Raw genomic sequence first — 24,634 nt, 5'->3', positions numbered from 1 at the left:
GGTATTTATGTTGTTTGCTGTAGAGTCCCTGCGGACCCTTACCAAATTTTCAGCGAGATCCACACTGATCACCAAAGCACTTGTGCCAATGGATTCTTTCTCAGGAATTCCCTTAGGAGCTGAATTCTGCTCCAGGGTTGGTGCAGGACAACAATACAGAGAGCCTGAGGAGAGGCAGGTGCTGGAGGATGCTTGGCTTCCAAGGTGACAACATTTACAATCATAAGGAAAGGAGTCAGGGTCAGGGAAGTTTCCTTAAAGGCTGTTCAGTTGTAAATTCAGTGTGCTCTGAGAACTACCTACCTTCCTGGCAATTGTGAAGAACTTTACGATGCCCATTCTCATGGAACAGATGATATGATGGAAAAAACAAAAAAGCAAACACCCAGCTTGAATCCATACACAGTGACCTCAAACCAGTAATGTCAGGGCCACCAACTTCTGACCAGGGAAATCAGAAAAGGCTTTGAGAGCTTTGAGAGATGACATAGGTGGAGAAGGGTAAGGTCGTGCATGATGGTATAGAAGAGCACATCGGTGTTTCAGGGAGTGGGGCTGAGTAAGATCACAAGACTCATGACAAGAATGGGGCTTCTACCGGGGGAGTCTTGAAAACACCACACGGAGATGGGATTTTGTTACCCAGGTAGACACTGAAGGGATTTGAGGACAGAGGTGACATAATCCAACCAAATGGGACAACCAGTGAAGGACAGATTGGAGGAGTAATACAAGAGGAGCTCAGAGAGCAGCTGAGAAGTCTCTGTAGTCGCCTAGGTGAGAGGATCAAGGCCTGAGTACAGGGCCTCCTTCTCAGCTAGACAGGCTGGGTTTAATTGTCCTCATGGATGTGCCTAGGGAAGAATTCTTGACACCTAGTAGTCAATCCTAAGAGCCCGGCTTGTGGATCCAAAGGCAAAATCTGACTTTGGTTGTTCCCCTTAACCCTGCTTTCTCCATTCCCAACACATCCATCAAAGAAATGAATCAAAGAAGCCTCAGTAAAGCAGGTGATTGGCAGGTTGAAAATGATGCTGAGAGAGGGCGTGGTTGGCCCGCCAGTGTGGGAGCTGGGTGCTGGGGGAGAAGGACTGATGCGAATCCACGTGTGAGATTCAGCTGCTTATTGATCCAGCCCATTTGCACGTGAACCTCATCATCAGCTCCTGCTTAAGCCCTCGCTTCCCCGGTAATTGACTCTCGCATATTGATTAAGATGTTGATGTGTCCCAGGATTTCTCGGTGGTGATGCCGGCTCGCCTCCCGGCAGGCAGGGCTGGCAAAGTTCTCACTGTACGGCTGTCACCGAGCGCTCTTTAATGGATAAAGCTGTCATCTGAGAGCTGGAATGTCTTGCAGGCACAAAGACGAAATTAACTGTTCAATAATGTATGGGACATGGAAAAACTTTACCCAACAACTTGAATTGATTGCTGTAAGTGTTTTGACTGCACTAGCCTGCTTTGCATAAAGTCAGCGAGTTTGGCTAGCCTGATTTTCACACACAGACATTTCTCGGCCTCTTTAGGAATAAAAATTGAGAGACCATGGTGGCTGCCAGGAATGGGCTGTATGGAGGGGAAAGGGGTGGGCGGGGTGGGGAGCAGGTGGGCACTGCTGACACTCACCCCTTGGGATTCTTAAGTGATCCCAGGTCTTTAAAGCAATGTGTTCCTGGCAGTTCTCGCTGTGGAATCGTGCTGGAAGTGATCATCTCGGGTGAGGTGGGTGAATCACTGGGTATGGAATTCCTGGAGTTCTGTGACCTCACACTGCTTGGGGCTCTCCTACTCAATTCCAGGGGAAGGCTGAGGCTTCCTGCAGAGAGAGGCTGTCTGAAGGACCCATGGGTGGGGAGACGGCAACTGGGTCACACATTTAACACCAGTCCGATAAACAATTTCTGTATCACTTAAATCAGACCTTGGTTACTATTTAGGATTCTTGGTTAAACACATGCTCTGGAACTATCCTGCGGCTACTAGAACCCCCTGTGCGTTTCTCCACTGGTCTGCTTCTGTTCTATCCTGGAAAAGGGGAAAAATATCGAGGTGGCAAACCTAGACCCTCCATCTTTTCTGCCAAGCTCAGCCTTTTAAAAACATAACAAGATCCTTTGAACATAGCTCTGTTTTATCACAGGATCTTTATTGAAGTTTTAATCAACACAGGCAGCTGACAAAATAGGAGATTGCAGATTCGTTTCTACATTATGTATCCTCCTTGTGAGTCTGGGGGAGAAAATGATAACATTAAAAGAAGAGAAAATAAACAGCCTCGTTTAAAAAACAAATGACTCCCACCAAACCAAGGAAATCCTCTTGCCCCCAGAGGAAGGCCGGCCGTGTGGCGTGCTGACTGCCGCCCCGGAGTTTGGAGCCTCTTGGAGATCATTACCATAAAACAAATAAGCATCTCGTTTTTGTCACCCACTATGAGTGAACTCAGAACCTTCGGCCCACGTCCAAAGATTCCTTCTCCACAGGCCCAGCCAGCGCTGAATCAGGCGAACAGCTCTGTGTCCAAATCCAGATCCTTTTCTAGGTCTGGCCACTGCTTCTTGGCCGTGGCCTCCTCTGGTCATCACTGCCTTCATCTCCCTCACTTGTTTCCTTTCTTTCCTTACCCAAGGATGGGACCAAGACCCAGTCTGAGCTTCTTCACTTGGTGTGTAAGGGAGGAATTACTGGATGAGGGATGAATGCTTCTCTCTTTCCAGCCCCATCTAGGTCCCTTTCAGAAGCCCAGTTACAGTCTTGTTTTCCAAGAAGGACAAATTCTGAGCCTGCCTAGCGATTTTATTTCAAAAGTGGTGCATGGGAACTATTGAAGAGAGGGACCCTGGCAACTGCAGCCCAACTGGCAAGACTCCTGCTTGTCTGGCCAGTGCCACCTCTTTTCACTGAGACAGGAGGTCAGTGCAAAAGCCAAGGGAATCAAGCCCTCATCTCAGGCAGGGCCAAGTGGTGTTACAGTGGAGAGTTGGGCTCTTCAGTTGTTTAGACTTGGATTTGCATCTCAATTCTCCTGTATACAATGCGTAGGCTCATTCAGTATGCGTTGACTGAATGAATGAGTGAGGAAGAGGCGGATGGTGAGGATGTGGTGCCGGTGGGGCTGCAGGGAAGGCAGGAATGCCCAGTAGCAGAAAGGTCAGCTGGATTATGGCCCCTTAGGAAGGTTTCTTGAAACAATACCTTAACTGGGTTACAAAATAATAGATGCATACCAACTGGTAGAGAAGACTCAAGGTAGAACTAAGCAAGATGTGATAAGAAGATTGGCCCAAGGGTCCTCAGGGATTCTGGAGAGTTGGATGGGGTGATGTCAAAGAGTCTTGAATGCCAGATGGGGCCTGGGAGTGAGCATTGGATTCTTGAATAGGAGAGTGGAAGAATCTGTCCTTTGGGAATGATTATTTGGCCACAATGGAACGATGATGAATGAGCCACAAGGGGCCAGGACACATGATCTGTCTAGTACCACCTGATGTGGACTAACAAGGGCCAGAGCTCAGGCTCCAGGTGTCAAGATAAAGAAATGATACAATATTGGCAGATCCTCAGGGAGGCATTCAAATCAGAGTTTCTAAGTCAAAATAAAGACTTTCCAGGAAGCTTTCCTGGAAGCTCTATTTCTGTGCATCTTATCACTTTGCGACCAGGTGCAGAGAACTGGATCGCTGAGCCAAGACCTCTTCCCATCATCCTTCCCTCTTTCTTGCTTCCTCAGATATCCATCTCATGTGCGCTCTGGCAGGTAGTGGGCATCCAAAGATGCAAGGCTCCAAGTCCCTCTTCCCAGATCTTCTCAGACCTCAGCAGACAGACAAATGGATACACAGACATGCCCAAGTGCTGAGGAGGCCAATGAGGGGACAATGGGACTAAAGCACAGTTCACAGAGGTTCATACCTTTGAGGTGGTCAATTGCACTGCACACAGGGACTTGGCCTCTGCAGAAAAGTAAAAGAGATGTTCCAAACCTTATTCATTGCAACAGGATGAAAGAAGGCTTGGGGGAAAGTGGGGTTAATACACAAGACATGACTGAGTCTGACCAGGCACTCTGTTTGGTAGAAAAGCCAGGCTGGTCCAGCCACAGTACCACGTGTGTGGGCTCAGGCTTTTGAGAGTCAACACCGCTGGATGGGGGTGGAGGATTCTTGGAAAGACTTCACAATTATTCTGGTCACCTTTAGCTTCTAGACTTCCTGAAGTACAGAGAGTACTTGCCCCTTAGCCGTGGGGAAGAGCAGTAAATTAGGTCAGAAATGCAATTTATCTCCATAGGTAACTAGGGGGAATTGTCCCAGAGCCTGGGTGACCACTAGCCAACTCCCCAAATCTGTCTCAAGGCAATCACAGTAAGTGATTTGTAATGGTGGGAATGGAAATGATTTATTCTGAGAACCCTGTCGGTATTGCTGTTAAATCATTTGTATTTTGTTATGGGACATGAGTGGGCTAGCCGTTCCCCAAACTACATTCCTTAGCTTGGGGCCCCCATGCCATTTCCACAACTGGTTATTTCAGGTGACAATTAACAGGAAATGATGGTAACAGCCTCAGGGTGGCCACTGTTCTGAAGGATGCTGCGTTTTAAGTTTCAATTACTTATAGTCTCTGATCTAGGTCAGAGGAAAAGGAAATGAGCTTCTTCTGTGGTTGTCAGAGAAAATCAGTTTCTTCTTCCCTCCTTCCCATTCTTGGTTTGGTCAATTTTGAGGAAGTTCAACTAAGAGTTAAACCAATGGTTCTCTGGGGTCTCATCTGTAAGAAACACATCTATTTCTCCCACAATCCAAACTCTAAAAGGCAAAGTAGGGGACTGAAAGAATAAAAAGCAAATAATAAAACCAAAAGAAATAACGTTCCTTTGGCCTTTTCCCTGGGAGGTGGGAACCCTGTGTTATTGAGGGTGCTCCAGGCAGAGTCCCCAGGTGGAAACGCAGCATCCCAGCATTTCCTGCCCCAGTGGACGACAGGCTCATTCATTCTCCTATGAGGAACTGTGCTTCAGGTCCACAGAACAGGATGTGCTGGTTTCCAGGGCTAGGTAGCAAACCAGGGTCCAGCCCAGACAGGCTGAATGTGCGGGGCTTCTGCTGTCTGCGGCCGCTGTAGCTGGCCTGGTGCTTTTCTGCTGCCTCTGCTAAGACGGCGAGCAGTGTCTGTTTGAAGTCTGGTCTTTGGGAAGGAGACCCAAGAGAACACGAGCTGGGCTTGTCTGGATATCAAAGTCCAAATTAAAAATTTATTCCAGTGTTTGAAAAATTCCCAGCCCAAACCTTCATATGGATTGAAAAAATACAGACTCCCTTGTTTCTGCAGTGTCTCCAATTGAGGACTAGAGGATTTATTCTGAAAAAAAAAAATAAAAGCAGGGTCAAATAGTTCCATAAGTGGACCCAGGTCAGCCAGTTTCTTAGCTAAATCTGTAAGGAAAGTTATCTGTTTAACCACTTAGGGCAACTGGGAAGCACTTGCTTTAGTTGTCATTTTTGGATCTTCTTCTTCTTCTTTTTTTTAACCCTTTTCCTATTGCATGTCAGATCACCTGGCTCCTCACTGCTGGAGCTGGAAGGTGAAGAATAAGTAAGAGCTTCTCCTACTCAAACCCCCCTCCCCACTTCACCTCATGGGACAGAAAAGTGGAGATGAAGGCTTTCTGAAAAAGCTGTGAGTTTGAGGACTAAAATGGTAGCCAAGCAAAGACTCTAATAGTAACTATGAAATTATAGAAAACAAGAACGTAAAAAATTGCTAGGAAAAACAGGAAAAAAAAAAGAATGAGTAAACATTTAAATAATATATTTAAAACAAGGACATCAACAAAATTTATAAAAGAAGTCAAACTAACCTAATAGGGGGCATTGTTAGTGAAATACTGAAACAGAAGTGGAGAATGAGAAATGAGCACCAAGGGCAAAACACCTAGAGGAAGCATCACGATCAGTCTATCAAGTTCAGGTTGAAAGCCAAGGGCAGAATAGAGGAAAACGCTAGAACCATGTCAACAGAAAGGAGTGGAGACAGCGCCGGAGCTACAAAACAACATAAAGCACCTGCAAAAGATGAATGCTAGGATGGGAATGAGTTTACACAGGTCCTCCAGTCCAGGGTTTTTGCTGTTGTTGTTTTGATGAGCTTTATACTGTGAATTGTAACTTACATGCCTCTCATTAGTACACAGTTTGATGATTTGCAGAGCAGACACACCCATTTGGTTCTGGTCCTGGAACACTGCCATTACCCGCAAAGCTGCTGTCTTACTCCTGCTCTCTGAGTGTGACCTGTCTTCAAACATCCATCATTGGTGAGCCATGCCTGCTTGTGAAAGTCACATAGAATCTTACAATATTTCTTTCTTTTTTATTTCTTCTTCTTTCATTTGATTTGAATAAGACCAATTTGTCAACCTTTTGTTTTAGGGCTAGAGTGAATTTTATGTCTTGTTCAACTTTACCTTCACCAAAATGATGAATCTATTCTCATGCAGTACATTCTATAAGCTTTATTGTTTAACTTTTTACATTTAAGCCTATGATCTATATTTTATGTAGATTTTCAGATTCATTAATATAAAATTATTTATAATATCCACTAATATTTTTAATGTCCATATGGTGTATAATTGGTAATTTATGCTAACTTTTTATTTTGTTTAGTCTTTCCTGAGATTTCTTTATTAACCTTTCTCTAAAGGATACAGACAAATACATAGAAACCCATTATACAATAAAGGATTAAGAGAATGCCAGCTGAAAAGTATATAATGAGTTTGTGGTTTAAAGCATGAGGAAAAATTATAATTGATTGGAAAACTCAAGAGAGATTTATGAAATGGAGGTCTTCAAGGTAATCCTTGAAGGAAAGGCAGAATTTGGGCAATGTAAAGAAGCATTTGGGCATTGCTGGCAATGGGAAACTTGGAAATAGTCATTTGGATAAAGTACAGCCAAGAATTGGGGAAGGTGGGAAGATCCAGACTATCACGAGACTTGAGTCATAGACAATGAGAAGGCAGTGAATGTTTTCAATATGCTGTTATCTTGAATATTGGGTAAATGTGATGAATGATGTTGAGAAAAGACGCCAAGTTTTCCAGCCTGGTGATTGGGAGGATGGTGACATTTCCAGAAAAAAAAAGAAGGCAGGAGAAAGAGCATCTCAGGGCTTAGACATGTGGATTCATGGGTACCAGCATAAAGCTGAAGGCTGAAGCCAAGACTGAATGAGTTATCAGAGAAGCAGCTCTAGGAGGTGATCAGGCTGAGTCTGGAGCCGTTGACTAGCTCCCTTTTAAAAGGAAGAGGACAGTGGAACCAGTGAGCGTGGGAGAGAGAAGGGAGTACAGAGCCGTGGAAGCCAAGAAAGCAGGGTTTCCAGCTGGAGAGAGGTCACTACGTTGGCCTCTACAGAGGGGCTGAGTGATGAGGACTGAGAAAGCTACTGGTCCTAGCATCCAGTGGGAAATCACTGCTGATCTTCGTGGTATTTCAGGAGATTGTGAATGTTTGGGGTCGATGGGAAGAGAAGAGGGAGCTTCATTAGAACCAACCCGCTTTGCCTACCTGTGAACTCCCTCTTTCTTCCGTTCAGCAATTATTTACTGGCTCCTTCCATTTGTCAGACACCATGATAGGTACTCATCGTATGGTGGTGAACAGAAGAGACAAGATTCCTCTCCTACTGACCTTACATCTAGAAGGGGTGCTGAACACCCAACAAATATAAAGACACAGTTTAAAAAAAAAAACCATGACTAGTGGTCGGGGCAAAAGAATAGAGATTATGAGAGAGAATAAGAGGAGCTTGGTTTAGAAAGCAGGGAGCATCAGGGAAGGCTTTCCCATGCATGGCATGGAGGGGCCTGCATGCATGTGACAGTACTGAAGTGACCTTGAGAGCCTCATTCAGGGGCATGTCAGTTACAGAACATCACAACACCCCCTCTTCATATAAGGCCCAGTCCTCACTCCCCAGCATATGCCTGTCTTCAAGAGACAGAGATCAAAGAGGAAAATTTGTAGTTTGACGCAGATTTTTCTTCAGAGACACGTGGGATATGAATCTACCAGTGTTAAGTGATCATGTTGGGAGACTACGAGGGCTAACACAATTCATTGTAATTATCATTTATAATGTATACTCATAATCATATTGCTTCTAGAATACCTTTATTGTCTTTCACTTTTGAAGTGCTTGCATTTCCCAGCAGACTTGGGAAGGGGCTTTTATTAGGCCCATCAATCCAAACCTTTTAAGGTGAGGGTGTTGCTACCTCAGAAGCCAAAGAGGCACTTGCTAGCCTGGAAAGAAAGCACTAAATAGTCATTAGCTCCTTCACTCTGTTTACCAGCCCGCCTGTCATTAACACTCTGCTCTGTTTGTCCATCGTTGTCTCTCAGAATGTGTTCTCAAGTGGTCGCACACGCACAGGGCTTGTTCCACGCCAGAGCTGAGTTCCTGGGGAAAAGATACCTAAATTAAATTTGGTTTATTCAGTTTCATTTGAAATTAAGTCTGGGTTTAAAAGGAAGCCCCACTCAAACCTTTTTAAAGCAAGTATCCATCATCAGCACTAACTGGTCTCAGAAATCCTGATTCGGGGGATTTTATCACCGCGGTTACTCCATACTCAGGATGCTTTCTCCTCACCTCCTGTGCTCCCTTCACAGGAGCGAGGATGCTGCAAGCAGCCTGCTCTCCCCACCCCTACATCGAGCCCTCTCTCTCTCCCATGTCTGGCCCTCCTCTTCCTGCCTCAGCCTCATCTCACTTGTCCCCTGGGCTCTTGGGTCTTGTCTCCCTTAGGAACCTCTCTGTAGAAGCCCTTGTCCCTGGTCGGGCGGCTGGCCCATGCATCTTGACCTGTCAGTGTTAAGACCCGTTGGAGCCCACAGGGACGGCTCACCAGTGACCAGGGGCAGAGCAGCTGTATCAACTCAGCTTGGGGAAGCTCAAGTATCCAGTGATCTTGGCTGTGTGGAGTTTGAAATTAAGCCCAACATATTACTCACGGCAAAGCCAGGGGCAGCCAAGTTAAATAGAGCGCTCCCCAAAACATTCACGACTGAGTGGAGAAGGAAGCTCCAACCTGAAGAGAGGCTGTTTTATGCCTGCTTTTATTTTTTTAAACCACACGCTTTCCACAAGTGAGATGGGAAAAGTAGGATATTTATTACTTGAAGAACAATATTTATTACTTTAAAAAGCAAAAATGCTTGGGCCTGTGACCATATGCCATGTCCCTGTAACTCCGTAAGCTTGGCCACAATTGTAATGAGATCTCCTTTTGTCTAGAAACTGTGCTAAGGCGTGTTCCAAACATGTTCTCATTCAGTCTTGATAACTCTATGACGTGGGTACTGTTGCTACCCCACTTTGGCCTTGTGGAAGTACGGGCAGACTGCTCTTAACTGACGGAGCTGGAATTGGAACCCTGGCAGTCTGCTGCCATTTTGGTAGCTGTCTGCAAAAAGATGCAGGTACCCGGAGCTTCCACGAAGAGAACACCTCTAGAGAAAGCCAGAATGCCACCCCGCGAGTCTGTGAGTGGTTTGTATTTGAGGGAAGTTGGAAGGCTCGAGTTCAATAAACCAAGCAGGGCTTGAACCTGCAGATTATTTTCCAACCAGAGGGAGTTCATTAAGTTGGAGGAAGAAAGAGGATCATTTAATGGACATAGAAAATGTTTTTATTTTGACCGATTTTTTTCCCCTAGCAGAACAGTCCAATCTTTCCAGGCCATAGTTCAGGCCTTCTGCCGGCCTTCCTACCTGGGATTGTTTCAAGAGGCCTGGGTCCCCTACTGGCCAGACCTTGCCCCTTTGCTGGATCAGGGCACATGCACAGCCCTTTGTAGGCAGTCGTCCACATAGACGTGTTTATTCGAGCACTGAGAATCTCGCTTCTCAAAAAGCCCCGGGAATTAGATTGTTTGTTTTCCACGCTGAAAGTTTTCATTTGAAAAATAACCCTCTTTGTTTAGCTAATGAAAAGGAGGGGCTGCTGCTCTCTTCTCAGGCTGGGTAAGAATTCCATGGGCAGTAATTCTGTTGCTCAGTGGAAAATGTTTCGGTGTCTTGATGTTGTTTTGCAGACTGGCCCCTGCCTGGCCCTCGCTGCAAGGACCACACATACACACATGTGCATGCTCGCCCCTACACAGTGCAACACTTCTCACCCTTCCCTGTTGGGGGCTGGGGAGGGCCGCATCCTCTTTCCTGCACCTGCAGAACAAAAACGAGGTGGGTCCGTGGCTGACACCCCGCCAGAGGCATCCCTGCCTGTTTGGGAACAGAACGCTCTCCCGGGCCGAGCTCTCAACCCCAGAGACTGGGTGGGCCACAGAGGAAGGAAATTGGACTCTAAACGTCTCTTGTTTCTGTGCATCTCCATGTCAAGCAATCCTCTCACACCACAGAGGGGGTGGTCTGTAACATTCCCTCCTCATTAGGTTAGTCTGAAATGGCGATAAACACAGTGCTGTCATCGTTGGCCTTACAGCATGGCCGGCATGGTGCTGAGTGGTCTGGATTGTGCAAACCCTAGCAAAACGTGGCCCTAGAGGCAACTTAGTGGAGGGAGAGAACACGTGGATGCTCAGACCAAACAGATCTTCTCTGTCACTGAGCATCTCAGTCCACGGGCAAGTGGGTGGCAGCTGAGCCACTCTGAGCCTGTGCCCTCAACTGTGGACGAGGGGAGTTATTTATCTCCCGGGAATGTGCAGTGCCATGGATGGTGTTCGTCACATTTTGAATGTCCAAGGAACTTTGATCTTCTTCCCTCTTTTGTTCTCTGAAAACGGCCCACATCCTGTCTAGCTGGGGAGACAAACCCCATTCCTGCAAAATAAGCTGCAAACAACTGAGCTCTGTCCCAGCAGAGGTGAGCACAGAGCAGGGTGCCCTTGCCAAGGTCCCTGGCAGAGTCAGCAGGAGCTGTTGAGGGGGTGCTGAATACACTCTGGACTTGAGGATCTGTCACCACCAGTGGGACTGTTCAGTCTGTTATCCAGGGAATCTGAAGAATACCTTCTGTCCAGATCCTGGTATAGGAAAGATACATCTGCCCTGAGAGACGTGGCTGAAACGCAGTTCTGCTTAAAGGCGAGCAAAAGAAATGGGCAAGATGACTGCTATGTAAAAATTGAAATTTAGAAGTCCCATATGCATAAAATATAAAGAGACAGCATGGGGTAAATGAATAGATTTGAAAGGAGATGTAGTATGAAACCAGTGTATTAGTCAGACCGCTTTGGGTTTTAAATGATGGAAACCCTCTTCTAACATTACCTTAAACAAATAAATAAAGAAGGAATTTATTGGTTCATATTACTAAGACGTTCTGGGTTAGACCTTCAGCTGGGGCTGAATACACAGTTGTGTCAGGGCAAGCTCATTTGTTCTCTCTCGCTCTCTCTCACCATCTCTTCATTTTGTCTGATAGTCTCATTCTCTCCTCTTTGTGATTAACTTCTTACTCTCACCTTAGCAGTGCTGCAGAGAAATTCTCTTTCTCAACATCTGTATATATCAAAGCCAGGGAAGACTCTAAGTGACCCAGCCCTGAACCTGTCATTGGCTAGAAAATAAGGTACTATATCTTGCAAAAGTCAACCAAAATGTTTGTGGAGTGCCTGCTCTGTGCTAGGCACTCATCTAGCCACTGGGGACCTAGCAGTGAGTGGGAGAGACAATGCTCTCCCCCCAGGGAGCTGACAGTCTTGGAAGAGGCCAGCATTTGAGCTGAATGCTGCTGCCTCCTGCTGCTCTGCATCCGGAACCAAACAGAAGGAGAGAGTCCTCTCTCTTCACAAAGAAGCTAATTCCTTTGCAAAATTAACAGAAAGTCACCAAGTACAATTATATGTGCTGAAGGCTCTCACATATCAGACAAGCATCCATGTCTCTCCACATTCCGACCAGCAGGGCAGCCTCAGTAGAAATGGTGCCTCCTGGAGGTGTGCAGCAGGCAGTACCGCCAGTCAGAATGGCTTAGCTTCTGAGGACACATCATGGCTTTGGGGTTTCCTGCAGAAAACTCTCACAGGGAGATACATATATATTTAAGAGGAAAAAATATATATTTCGGGGGGAGGGGAATATACATATATAATATATGGGGAAATAAATATAAATAAAAAATATCATTACTCTCTGATCAGAAGAAGGTGTGATGCTCTATAATCAACAGCAGGAAATGGAATCAACCCCATACCCTCTTGGAGTGCCTTGTAAAGGGTACTGTGGTTTTAGGTTGGGGAGAAAAAAAATGGCTTCTCAAAATGTCTGTGTGTGGAGAAACCAGTAGATTTGTGTTTCTTGATGACTTAGATGTGTGATGGGGTAGGAGGGGGGACTCACCAAATGTGATTTATTCAATATGTATTGAGTACCTACTATGTGCCGATCCCTGGATATATGACCACAAATAACCCAGCATCTCTGCTTCATGGATAAAATGACAAGCACAGGGACCTCCGTCTGAACTGACCACACTCTTGTGGGTACGTGTCTAAGGGAGAGATGCCACACACACACTATCATGTGTCTGAGACACACGGTGGGTGTTAGTGCTTATGGTGGAAATGGATAGTTTTCCCCTCACCTCAGAGTGGCTGTCTGGAGCCCCAGCAAGGAAGCTTGGCTGGAAGCCGGGAGGTTTGGGAGAAAGGTGAAGGCAGGCTTTCATGTCAGGCCTCGGAGCCATCTAAGGCCACCGCTTGTAAGCACGCTTAACCTCTGCAGGCCCTGAGCGCTGTGTGACAAGTCTCCCCAGGGCCTGTGGACAATCATTATTTTATTATGCTTCTTACTGTCAGGTCCTCCGGAATCCTCATGGACTGCTCTTATGATTTCAGGTTGTCCCAAAAGAGAACTCGAGAATCAGTGATGAGCACAGCGGGAGAGGGAGCCGGCTGCCTATCTCAAAAGGGCACATCACCATAATCACGGCTACACGGTGAGCATATGCAGAAGGAATGAACAGGGGGGTGTGAGTCAGGAGCAGCCAAGAGGACACAGAAACCAGGGGTCCCCTCCTTGCAAGCCTCCCCCTTCCACCACCAAACAGTGCCCCTGTCTTCCCCCTGACCCTGCAGGGCCCCCCTCCCCCAATAGCCACCTTTGCTGTGATTCCACTAAGTTCACCCTGGGTCTCCCCTGGGCTGGCCGTTGCCTTCATATTTCATGCGGAATGTGCAGCTTCCCAGGAGCCTGAGGCATGCCCTGCATTCTGATGCCTCGGCGGCTCTGACACCAGCCAGCTCCAGAGCATGTCTAATGAGGAGGCCGACACGGAGGCGGAGGAGTCAGCCGGGCTGCGGCGCAGGCCGCGCACTTGGAGTGGGGCGGCAGGAGGGCAGGGGGCGGGCGAGGAGGGCGGCCACTCTTCCATCACCAGATCCTGCAAACCCGAGCCCATTTAAATGACACCAGGAATTGGATCAGAGCCTCGTGAGGAGCAATTCAGAGCGGGGAACATGCTGGGGAAAAGCATAAAGTTAAAAGAGAAAGGAGAGACTGCAGAGACAGAGGAGGTGGACGCTCTGCCCTCGCACGTTTCAGTAGGCAGGGCGACTGCCCCTTTCCATGTTCCTTCCAATGTCGGGCTTCTTCAGGCTTCGTTAGAGACCACTTCATTATCTAAAAGATCCTGCTGAACAGAAGTTTTTTCTTTCTCTAAAGCCTCATCTACCTTAATTTCCCGCATTACTCCTCATTTTGACTGGCTCTATCAGGATAAATAGACCCTGGCTTCCCCTGGGATTTAGGGCGTTTACACTTGGGGGCAGAGCCAGTGCCTTCCCTGAGGCTTTTCTTCTTCTCTTTACAATCTCCAGCTTTTTGCCAGACTCTTCTGTCCTAGCAGTGTCTTTGTCAGTGCCTGGAAGGGTGGCACTCTGCCAGCTGGACTCTGAGGACCCGCTTTCTCAGCCCAAGACTCTCCTTCTCCGCCATGTCAGCTCACTTGAGGGCACACCAGGTGTGCAGAGCTTGGCTCATGTTGACCACAGAGTCTGCCAGTCCTCCTCGGTCTCCATCACACAGATTTGCTCTTATACCTGGACTCCTCCATCCAGTAAGATGCTATTCGATTCCCTTTCCAGAGCATCAGTGAAACAGCCCTGGCCAGAGAGATCCTTTTGGCACGTTGCTGAAAACTTCCTGTCCAAGTCAGAGGCAACGTCACCTATTTGTGGGTTGTTTCGTTACTTTCCAGTTACCATTACAACAAACCCCTTTCTAATCTTCGTATCAAATCCATCACAGAATGAAGGTAGAGTACTTTGAAGCCACCTCCTTTGCTAATCCTGAAGCTGAAATGTTAGAAGATATCCCGTTTGTTTGGCAAGCTCAGTTTTTCATAAACACACTGTGTTAACTTCTCATCATTCTGTTGTCTTGCTCACTGAGCCTTTCTCTCTTAAGATTTGTTCCATTTTCTTGCAAAATATTGAAATTCCCAGTTCTGTATTTTCCCTGGATTATTTCCAAGGAGATAATGCTTTCCTATTTTGGAAATTGGTCCCACATGTCTTCTTTGAATACTTCTGATAAATCCCCCTCATCATGATTCACAGTTCTCAGTCCTTTAATAAGTGGGCTTTTTAAGCAATTGTTTCGATCAGTTTTCTAATTTGGGCTTTGGGGAGGGCGATTCCTTCCAATCTACTGATCCGTACTCTTTCCAAGGGCAACCTTTCCTGGATAGGCTTCCTTGGTTGACATCAAAGAACTAAAGTAGGGCCAAAAGAAATCTGAAAGTGGAAATAGGGTAAAACAAGTGGCAGGCTTAGGAAGAGAAAAAATAGCTAACTCTGTTTTCCCAAATTCTTTGGGAATTCCCCAAATATGAGAAAGGGGAAGTAGGAGGGGGTTCAGAATGGAAAACACTGAGGAGCAGGGAGGAGAAAGAGACAACGTAGGATAAGGGGACATGAAATGCCTCGGTGTGTGAAACTGAGGGAACCTGCCAGCCCAAGCAACATCCGTGGGGTGAGTTCAGGCCCTAATCCTTCCAGGACAAGTTCTGGAATCTCTGGAAAGTGGTGGAATCCCTGGTGTATTTGACATGCAGCGTGGGGCACTGTTTCTCAGCCTCTCGTCTCTGTTACAATATTGATATTCAGGAATCAGCATGTAGTATTCAATAGTAATTGTTTCTATTTCTCATTTAGTTTTAAACTAACAATTAGCAATTTAAAAAGAGGAAATCTCAATTTTAAAGATACTAATCAGTCAGCAGAATATCTCACATGTGCACTAAAATGTACACGTAGTAAACAAAAAAATTATACCTCAGAGTGTGCACTCCATTTCACTGTCTTGAATTGTTAAAACAAAAACTCTGAGAGGTCACATAAAATAACAGAATTGTGTTGTTTCGTACTTACCATCTTGTACTGTTGCTGTTTTTTTTCATCTACTGTTTGAATGCAGGGATATGTTTCATCATAGGAGTTGAAGACATAAACTACACACAGTGTGAATTCAAAATAGTCCTAATTCCAAGAATTTACTCCCAAAAGGAACATGAATATGTGTCTGCCTGTATTGGAGACTGTATGGATGAAAATTTCTGAATTGGCTCCCATGTAAAATACAAAAATTATTAAATGGTAAGTAATAAAAATGTGTTTATACATTTTATATATATATGACTAAAACTCAACAGTAACTTAGACCAACAAAAAGATTTTTGGGGGGTGGGAGGAGGAATATTTTATATTGGCACTTTTTAGAATCACTGTGCATGGTGAAAATAAAAGGCTGGCCGACATCACACCTGTAGTCAGGGCGTTCTGCTCCCGCTACCCTCGGGCCACTGCTGGACCATCACGGGGGTGCTAAGTAGGAGCGCGTACTCAGGCATGCCCAGAAGTGCGCTTCCTGCAAGCAAGGAAGAATCAGGGTCTGAAATAAGGGTCTATGTTGTTTGAGGGGAGAAATTACGTATGGTTATTATTCCATTTCACACATTTAGGCTTTATCTCTTCAGTGCTGTGAATATCTTCAGGGTGCTGTCATCAAGAGTCACTGGAAGGCCCAGAGCCTGTACTGCCTCCCTCCTCTAAATGCTCCCTGGATGTAGCACACGGCCTGGTTCACTGTAAATGTTCTCTGTAAATGTCCACTGATAGAGAGATTTCTCTAATCAATATCTTCACCAGTTTAAAAGCAACTCATCCTCTCTGCTGTGTGAACTCATGAATCACACCCTTCTCCTCTTGCATTTATTACCTACACCAGTGGGCTTGTTTTCCCTACCACGGTTATGTAAGAGTCTTGACTCTCTGCAAACCTCTTAGCTCACCTTCACTGCCTTGGAAGACCAACACTGGGGAAGGAAGAAAGAAGACAGGAAGTGGGAAGAAAACCTCCAAAGACTTCAGTGCATTGGCTCCACCTGTGATCACGCAGATGCAGGTTCTTAGACCTGCAGGCCTGGTGAGGTTCTTGCTATCTTTACAAAACGGAAGAGACACATCCACAGAGGTGTCCCAGGGCCCAGGTGGGAGTGCGGAAGAGGTGGGGTCGGGGGAGGCTGGAAGACGCAGTCCTCTGGAAACTTTGCAGGCCCTTGTCTGCCTTCCTTGAGGGGAGATTCAGCTCTGTGAGTTGGAGCAGCTCCCCCTGCCCACCTCCAGACCCCGCAGTTTAGTTCTTCATTAAAAGAAGGTCCATAGAGGGGCTTAAACACAAAACTCCCCGTAATGGTGAATATTCGGAATTACTTTCCACCTGATACTGCTTCATTTAATTGGACTAAAGCAGCCTCCCCTGGCTCCAGACTCCCTTGAAATCCTGCCCAAATTTGCCTGGCTCCTGCGTGGGCCTGGGTAAATATGAGGCAGGTGCGCCGAGGGGCTGCGAGCTGGGATCCCATGAACTGTAATGGTTGCTGCATGACTGATTCCCCAACTCCTCCTCCCTCCCGCTAAATCCCATGACCCTCCCTGCTTATGCAAAGAACAGGCTCCCCGGTGCCGTCTTATGAAGAAGTGGTAGAGCAATTTCATTTAATATTGCTAGTGCTTCCATTAACCTGACTATATTGCTCTCCATCCTCAATTTAAGACTCCCTCTTTCTCTTGATTATCGCTGTATTTCAGAGCACCTGAATGTCCTCCCCAGACCCCTAAGCCAGCCTGGAATAAGTTGATGATCGAAGCTCTGGTTCCTTGAGGTTTCTGGCTGTAGAGTAGTGCAGCCTTGCCGGGCCCCACCCGCAGTCTTAGAAACCAGCCGGGGGTCTCCATTTTGCTCAGAATGGGGCTCCCTCTAGTGGCTCTGATGGTCCCTGTATTCACTCTCTGGCCTCTATTTCCCTCCCTTCCTTCCTTTTTTTTCATTCATCACTTTTTTCTTTTTATCATTAAGATTTGTGGGATAAGAAAATATTTTTGAGTTTTGTTGGAGGTGGGTAGGTAGAAGTGTTTTACGAACTATTTTGATTCTATATGCTTGATTGGTTGATTGATTGGATTGTTAATATAATAAGTATGTATGAAGTGCCTACCATGTGCCAGGCACATAAGTAGGTAGGTGCTGGGGATGAATTGTGAGCCAAACTGCTAAATGTTCTGTTTTCATGATGCTTAAATTGTAGCAGAAAGAGAGAGAGATAAAAAGTTAAAAAAAAAGTTATAGCAGATGATGATAAATAGTATGAAGAAAGATAAATCAGGGAAAGGGGCCAGAGAGTGATGGGGAGCCCCCCATAAGTGCTCTTGTGTATATACATGCTCCTTTGAATGACAGAGGCCTCTCTCCATCTAAATTCTGCAATAAGGGTGATGATGGGGGTGAGCTAAGAACACTCTTCCTGGGGAGAGTAGAGCTGGCAGCGCACTGGAGCAGACTGTCCCCTGCCCATGGCTTGCATCCCTGCCATGGCTTGCAGGAAGCTGCCCAGGAAGGAGCACAACCCCAGGCTTTCCCCGGAGTGCAGCCCTGGGAGCATGAAGCACTGATATGACTACAGGAAGCAAAAGGGTGGCGCACTCTGCTCCATCCTGTCCCTGCATCAGAACCCTCATTCCATCACCACTCACCTGCCAAGCTCCAGGTAAAGGCCGTTGCCCCCACCCCTTGCATCCTCTGGGCAGCCTAGGATTGAATGAAGGTTGGCTTCTTGAACCTGTGATAATTGGGATGAAGCCTGCTGCTGGATTCCTCCAGGCCCCTAGTGCCTTCAGGGAGTGGTCCATTGCCTGGCTGAAGGAGAGCATAGTTCTCTGGCCTCAGCAGAGAATAGGAACCATGGAGTCATATGCTCGGAGGAGAGGATGATCCTCTAAGAAAAAGAGGCTAAGACAAGGGGGAGAAGAATTATATTCCTTCCATGAAGATGGGGTTCTAGGCCTCAGTAGACAGCTAAGGGGGGATAGAGGGAAAGCTTTAGAGTTGGTCAGACTTGGGTTTGGATCCTGCACCCACAGGTCTCTAGCTGTCTGGTTTTGGATCATTTACTAACCTTCTCTGAGCCATAATGTCCTCGCTGGTAGATTGGGCCAATTACACCTATTCACAGGCATCTATATTAAAAGAAAAATATAAATGGACAATTCTGGGCATGGGAAAAGAGGCTGGCACTGAGTTGATGACCATAAGTGTCATTTTCTGGGATTTTTTTTTTTTTTTTGAGAATAGAAAAGGCTTTTGTTAGGGGTACGCTGCCATAGACAACAGCAGGCCGCCCAGACGAGAGGTGCCTGTTGAGCCTCATTTCCTGGGATTTTACTTAAGTATTAAGATGTCCTTATTTTTTGAAGACTGAGGAATTTTAGGGGTGAAATAGCATACCTATAATTTACTTTTAAATTTCAAAAAAAAATATTGTGAAGTAAATATGGTACCTTTTCCTCTTTGGAGAACCTCTAGCCAGCACAACACTTACCCATATGTATTCAAAACCTAGGTAATATCATTCATTGTCTTGGTTTAAAAAACCATCAACTTGCCAACAACACTCTATTTATATCTTCCAAGCCAGACCTCTCGTAGGAACTTCAGACTCGAATATTCAACTGCCAATTTGACATCTAAAAGCCAGCGTGTCCCAAATGGAATGCTTGATTCCCCATCCCAGTCCGACCCTAACATCCTGTTCCCTGCCCCAGCCCCACCCCACGTTTTCCATCTCTGTAAAGAGCACCACCTTTCACCCAGATGCTTGAGCCAGAAACCTTCAAGATAGTCCTGATCCCTCTCCTCCCTCACTCCTCACAGCCAATCCATCAGCATTCCCTGCTGATCTGACCCTAAAGATTTCCCTGATCCACCCCCTTCCCACCACCTCCACTGCCACTTTTATCTGGACCACAACAACAGCCTATGAAATTAATCTCCCTTGTCATCCATTCCCTGTGTAGCCAGCACCATCTTTTTAAAGCACAAACCACATCACGTCACTTGCCTGCTTAAAACTATCAGTAACTTCCCTGGCATGTCCAGTTAAATCCAAACACCTCCCCTCAGCCCATAAGACCAGGCATGGTTCTTGTCTCCTTTCCCGCCTTCCTCACCCTCCTCCCCTTCTCCATCCCTCTGTCTTCCTCACTGCACTGCAGACAATGCAGCCTCCTCTCCATTTCTCTGACAAGCCAGCCTCCTTCCCCTTCTGGGCTTTCCACTAGGCTGTTTCCTCCAGCTTGAATTCTCTACCCCCTCTTCTTCCCACATCCTTTCCTTCTTAGCCTTCAGGTCTCAACCTACATTTTACTTCTCTGAGTACCCTTCCGTGATACCCCGCATCTCAAATAGGCCCCTCAGTCATTCTCATAGTGCACTGATCTGTTAACCTTCAGAGAGGCAAGAATCATCTATTTACCTGTGGATAGCCAATGTTTCCCATAGAGCTCATGAAATATTTAGCCTATAAATGAATGAACCAATTAAAAAGTCCACTGCCCTTATTCCAAATCCCCATCTCTGGGCCCCATACCCTGATTCTCAGCCACAGGTACCAGGCCATTACTTTTGCCAGCCCCCTTGTGGCCACAGAGGCCCCTCTTGGTGAGACCCACAAGCTTCCATCTCTGCCCGTCACTGCACCAACCTTCCAGTTGCTCCACCAGCATCCCAGTGCCGTTGAAAGGCAGGTGGCTGATCTGGGGCATGAAGGATACCTTTGTTCCAACACAAGGTTCTGCCTACTTGTGCCTGTATGAATCGTACGTGTTTCATACGCCATCTCTTAACTCTCTTGCAACAACAGCTGCCTCTAGGTTGCCCATCCAACAATTCTTGTGAAATAGGACGGTGCCAATGTTGACAGCAGACCGCAGGCCATTCCTTACTTGTGTTGGGCCCCGTGAGAGGCCTTCTCCTTGCACTTTTGGAGGTAGTCTCCTGCTGTTGCTGAGGTCAGCATTCAGACCAGCTTTGAACGTGGAAGTCTCGCCCATCCCAGGGCGACTCTGGCTTTCTTATCAGACTCTGCCCTAATGGGAAGTGAATGCTGCAATCGTGGGGCACACTCAGAGGTCACAATTACGTAAGGATTATTAATGAAGCAACAATGTCAAAATTGTGTGAAATCAAACTCAGATTTAAGTACTTAAAATAAACAGATATAAAGTAACAGATGTCCCGTTTTGTTCTCAGATGATTTCATCCCTTGTTAAAAATAAATGTCTGGCTTGAAATGGAGAAAAAAAATAAAAGGGAACTTTACTTCCATGTTAAAAATTAATTGAATCCAGAGTTTGGTAAAGCAACTAAGTGGTGTGGGTTTTTTTCTTAAGGCAAAGACGTACTTGTGTTGATTTTTATTTCAGCGAGTAATAAATTCACTGCACAGCCCCAACTTTGATAGACCAAACTCACGTCCTTTGAAACCCAAAGGGAAAATTTCTCCATAGTTATTATGTAGATAAGAATGGGGCCCTGTGTATCCATCTGAGGAGAATTTAGTTCCATGCTGAACCCCGGTGGAGGCAATAGCAGAGTCTTCGAAATTCGCAGGTCCTGATTGTCATTCTTGCACCATCAGAATCCCATTGAGGTGATCTTGCCTTGGAATTTCAGTGTGGAATTCCCAGAGAAGACTCCTACTGAAATTAGTAATGGGAAAGGCAAATTAGGTCATCTTGTCCGTCCCCCTGCCAGCTTCCTACACTGTGGTTAATTTTCTCCTCCTTTGATCAGATACATTTTAAATGTTTCAAGAGATGGAAATTGCACCAGTTGGCTCCCTCTAGAGTTCCACAGTCTACTGAAGCTACGGGCCTCGATTTTCTGCCTATGAGACTCGGTGGGAATTTTTCCAGGAGTGGAAGGCTATTTGTGGGCTGGGGGCTGCCTTTACCTCCCCCAAATGTGTCCTCATTGTTCTGGTTAAGGCCCAATTCAGAGGGATTAGAAAGCCAGAGGAATGTTCATCTGTCCAAAATCACAAAATGGCCCCGGAAACATTCAAAGGAAATAATTTATTTGTAGATTCTGAGTATAAACACCAGGGGATTGATATTGATGCCCTTGAATAAAAGATGGAGCAGCTCATAGTCCTGATGCTGGCTCTCTGTGCGAGAGAGTTACATGTAGCAAACGTTTATTGGCAGGGATAAATAATCCAGATAAGAAACCACATGTTTTTCAAGCAGAAAATACATATGTTACCAAGCTGTTCTTCACTTTGAAAAGTCAAAATACTTTGTATTTTTGAATCAATTAAAATGTCATTGCCCTTATCTCAAATCCCCATCTCTGAACCCCACACCTGAAAAAAAAACCCAACATTAGATTAGCAGTGAAGAGTAAAGGATGAGATAGTGGTGATGGTTGCACAACATCGTCAGTCTGCTTAATGGCACTGAATTGTATGTTTGAAAATGGCTGAAATGGTTTAAAAGAAAAAAAGAGGAGGATAAAAAAAAAATGAAGCCATTCTAACCGTGTCAGAGGTAAGCAGGGGACACTATATGCAGTGGGTAGGGTGGATACCCATGGTGGAAAGGGTGGCGTCTGGTTTTGCTCACACTTGCTTCACTTCTTTGCGCTTTACTCTGAAGCTTCTCTATAGACAGAGGGTGGGACAGGACGTCCCCTAGTCTCCCCAGCCCCACACGTGCCCGTTTTGTGGCAGACCCTGGTGTTGCCAACTCCCCATTCATTCTCCTTTCCTTCTGACTAACAGAAAATGAATTCAGATTTTGAGTGTTGCTTTGCTCAACCGTTAAATAAAAACTGAAAGCTCCCTTCCCACCTTCCTTGCAGTTGGAGGCTGGCTGTGTGACTCGATTCTGACCAATGAGATGTAGGCAGCATCCTGGGGAGGTACCACCTTGCCTCTGTGCCCTTTTGTCTTTCTCCTTCTACCTTTTGCTCCTCTATGGTTGTGAAGCCTGAAGGAGCAGCAGCAAAGATGATATAGGGATGATGCAGAAAGAGCGAAGGCAGGTGGTGACATTACAGAGCTGGCATACCAGGCCTTATAGGGGCAGAAGATGCTCCCTTCTTTACAGGTTCTTTTGACTAGTCTTATAATTAAATTGATGTAAAGTAGATCAACAGGAGAAAAACAAATTTAATTTCATATGTACAGGTGTCCCAAAGATATAAGACTCAAGGACAAGTTGGGCAGTCGAGCTTTTGTGCTGTTGGAATGGGAGAGGGGCCGAGGCTTCAAAGGGGAGGAGGGCGAGTCGCAGGACAGTGAGAAGAGCTAATGTGGGGTAGTTAGAAGTTTGCTGTGCCATGCAGATAGGTCTTTCAGATAAAAACATTGTCTGTGGTAATCATCCTTTTTTTGGTTTCGGCCCCTATCTAAACTCTTTTAGGTAGTAAAGGGAGAGGTAAACATTTTTCCTGAGTCTGCTAGGTCTTGATTGCCTTCAGTTCAGAATAATCCACGTGCCAAAGTGGCGTATTTTGGTGTGGCATGTTCTCCTCCCTTTCACCCTGAACAGGAAAATCAGCACTCTCTCTCTCTCTCTCTCTCTCTCTGTGTGTGTGTGTGTGTGTGTGTGTGTGTGTGTGTGTGTGTGTGTGTGTTACCATCAAATGCCTTCTTAACTGACATAAGCTCTATGTTATGTCATTTGAAATTCCGCATTACTCATTCTGTTGAATGAAGTGCTGAAGCCCAGTGTTAAAATACAAATACTCTCTGAGAGGGGAACATTTTCGGTTATAACAAGCCATTGACATCTTGCTCCAAGTGAGTTCATCAAAATAGCTATCTGGTCCAATAGCAGGGACCTAACGGAATAGGCGAGGGTTTTGCTGGGAGAGAGGGGACTTTGTCCCCACTGAGTCACTACAGTGACGGAGTCCTGGGGTCTGTGGGTTGCGGGTCTTGGGGAAGATGGACAGTGCTTGAGGAAAGATGGAGAATAATTGGAAAGGATGTGGAAAAGATGAAGTTTGTCCTGGAATTCATTTCTTGTGGAGGGTGCTTCAACCCTGAGCAACAACAGAAGTCGTTGGGGGTCCACAGAAACTGGTCTCAGACATTTAGAAGGGAGAAGGGAAAGCTGCGTAAAAATTACCCTGAGAGTTTAGGCTTTAACAAGAGATGCCACTGATCACAGTTTCTTTGCCTGGGGAATGTGCTTCCCACCTCTGTTGCCACTTCGTCACATCTCCCCCCTCTTTAAGAGCCTACTCAACGCCCAGAGCCTGTGTGGACCGCTTCCCTTCCCCAGGCCCTGGCAGCACTCCCATGGGTCCCAGCTCTTCCCTCCCAGGTGGATATGGCCAGGGTCTCCGCCTCTCCTGGTTGAATGTCCCCTGTGGCCAGCCTGGCTCTTACTTGTCTTAGTATCTCTTGCAGCGCTTCATGCCTCCTGGCTTCTTTTTAAGCTAACATTTGTTGAGCGCTCACAGTAAGCCAGGCACCATTCTAAGCCGTTTACAGGAACCCACTCCACAAGTCCTCGGTCCTCTGGTTCATCTCCACCTGCAGCCAGGGGTCAGGCCCTCAGTGTTGGGCCTGGCAGAGAAGGGGCCCCTTCTGCTGTGTAGTAACCCTGGGCCTGTTAATCCTACCCTCTCCTCTTCCCTCAAACCCTCACTCAAATTAACCTCCTTGCTCTCCTGCCAACAGCGCCGTGCCCTTAGCTACTCTGCTGCTAAAAGATAGACCATCCCTATAAAGCTTTTAATGGAGGAAACTACTTCATCACGAGGCTTAGGGCAAGGGGTAAGAAAACAAGAGTCCTGGAGAAAGGGCATTCTAAAGAAGAGTGCCCACCGAAATCAGTCCCACAGCACGGGGGAGGAAGAAACCCTCGCTGAGCCCCTAGATCACCTCAGGATGACAACCTGATGGGGGAAGCAGGGCTGCTCTTGAGGTGCAGAGTTAGACACGTGGATTTAGGCATCAGATAGCCCTGGTTTATGTCCCTGCTTTGCCACCACTTAGCCATGTGAGCGTGGCACTTAGTGTCTCTTAGCCTCAGTTTCCTCATCAGTAAAGCAGGAGTATAATTCTAAAAGCTCACATCTCGTATGTTTCTATGAGAATTCCATGAGGCAATCCATATATGAAGCACTTTGGGTGGTTCATCAGGGGAGATTTAATACCAGAGATTACTAAGGTTTTGGACTGGCTATTGGAGCAAAACTGGGGAGGCAGTGTTACTCAGAGAGAGATTAGTAACCACAGGAAGACCC

General features: G+C 46.3%; 1 long non-coding RNA gene across 1 annotated transcript in view; it reads left to right on the top strand.

The window, feature by feature from the left end:
* The first annotated feature begins 1,669 nt into the window (after positions 1-1,669).
* LOC105061900 (uncharacterized) overlaps positions 1,670-24,634 on the top strand; it is a 38,339-nt gene continuing 15,374 nt past the window's right edge. Inside the window, exons 1-4 of the long non-coding RNA XR_834649.3 lie at positions 1,670-6,318; positions 12,874-12,974; positions 15,455-15,633; positions 16,324-16,462. This is a non-coding gene — a long non-coding RNA (uncharacterized LOC105061900). The remainder of the gene's footprint in view (positions 6,319-12,873; positions 12,975-15,454; positions 15,634-16,323; positions 16,463-24,634) is intronic.

This window comes from Camelus bactrianus, chromosome 4 (genome assembly GCF_048773025.1).
Source record: "Camelus bactrianus isolate YW-2024 breed Bactrian camel chromosome 4, ASM4877302v1, whole genome shotgun sequence".
In the NCBI taxonomy this organism is placed as follows: Eukaryota; Metazoa; Chordata; class Mammalia; order Artiodactyla; family Camelidae; genus Camelus; species Camelus bactrianus.
The sequence above is the reverse complement of the archived record's forward strand: the minus strand, read 5'-3'. Positions and strand labels throughout refer to the sequence as shown.